Below are 1,703 nucleotides of genomic sequence, written 5' to 3' on the forward strand. Positions count from 1 at the left end.
AGAGGCTGAGGGATTTCTGAAAAATATATCTCTTTGTAATGGTTTCTGCACTGATTCTGGCCTGATCACTCAGTCCACACACCTGCTCTGCTCCACTCATCTGCAATCAGCTCTGACTGGAGTCACCTGTTTCCAGCACTTTAAAAACCCCATCAGATTTGTCCTCTGTGCTAGATTATCTCGAGCCAACCCGCTACGAATAGTCCAGCATCAAAAGAGAACCTGACCGCCTATCTGTTTCTGACCCGATCTGCCTCCTGACTCCGAGCCTGCCTGAACCCTGTTTGATTCTGCCTGCCAGCTTCCCTCTCTCTGGATCTCTGACTCTGAAAAGCTCCGCCTAACTGCCTGCCTCTCCGTCCTGGATAAAACTGGTAAACCTCCCTCAATCTGCCCGCCTGTCTTCCTGCAGTCTGTTTGCCCACACAGATTCAGCTCCACTTTCAGATTAACTCTCTCAATAAATCATCAAACGTCACTAACCTGTCGGGGTTTATTTGGATCCGGTCTCTGTGTCCTTACACAAAGCGTCTTTATAGGAGTTAATGCAGGTGTCCCCTCTGTCACAACATTCTTCAAAAAGACTGAGCCTTCTGAAAAAGAATATAACTTAGCCATACAAGAGGGGATTTGAGCATATCACACTCTAAAACACAACCATAGTTACCGCTCCATGGACTGCACAGCACAGCTGACCAGGAAACTGTATGAGCCAAAGTTTTCATGTGCTAGAACCAAAGGTGATGCCATAGTGAAGAATATTTTTGCACCATGGGCAGCCACTCTTCTAATACAGCATCTAGAATACATTGAATGTGTATCTCTGTCTATAGATTCATCAAAGCATGCAGATTTAAAGCTGTTGCACATAATAGTTTGATACTGCAAAATATATGATGGCAGTACATCTGTCGAAAATAAACTGCTCAATTTTGTTGAGCTCAGAGGAGATACAGCAGAAAAAATTGCAGCTCAGGTCCTGGTGCTGATAGAAAAATACAGCCTTGAGAAAATAATTGTGGCAATCTCCACTGACAACACAAACACCAACTTTGGAGGGCTGAATAGGGCAGGAAGGGTCAATGTTCACACCAAAGTGAAAGATTTTCTGCTACAAGAGGTGATTAGCTTCGGTTGCCCTGCCCAAATCATTCCTAATAAAACAAGAACAGCATGGATATTATTCCTGTTGATGAGTACCTTCTCACCAAAACCTTTGGATATTTTAATATTTTGAGTGTTCAAGTAGAATGATTGAATAGTTTTTGTGAGTTTGTTGGCCAAGAGTATCAAAATATCCTAGGACACAGCAATGTCCGCTGGCTGTCCATGCTCCCTGCTCTGAAAATAGTGTTGAACATGTATGCACCCCAATAATGTTTTTTCCTCTCTGAAGAAAAGTGCCCTGTTGTCCTGCAGAGGATGTTTGAAGATCCACTAACTGAAATGTGGTTGGCCTTTGCCCATGGAAACCTGCCCATATTCAACGATGCCATCAAAATGCTTGAAGCCCAGGACCGCTGTGCTGTGGAATCAGCAGCAATTTTGAGAAACCTGGAAACAAAACTGACAGCAAGACATGATGACGATTTTATCCCTCATCTGGTGCAAAGACTGCTCAGGGAGCTTGAGGAAAATGGAGCAATGACAAGACAAAGCTTCCTGAAAACATCAAAGTCGTTCTTCAGTACAGCTCTGAAGTA

This window comes from Cyprinodon variegatus, unplaced genomic scaffold (assembly GCF_000732505.1).
Source record: "Cyprinodon variegatus isolate N-32 unplaced genomic scaffold, C_variegatus-1.0 Scaffold938, whole genome shotgun sequence".
Taxonomy (NCBI): Eukaryota; Metazoa; Chordata; class Actinopteri; order Cyprinodontiformes; family Cyprinodontidae; genus Cyprinodon; species Cyprinodon variegatus.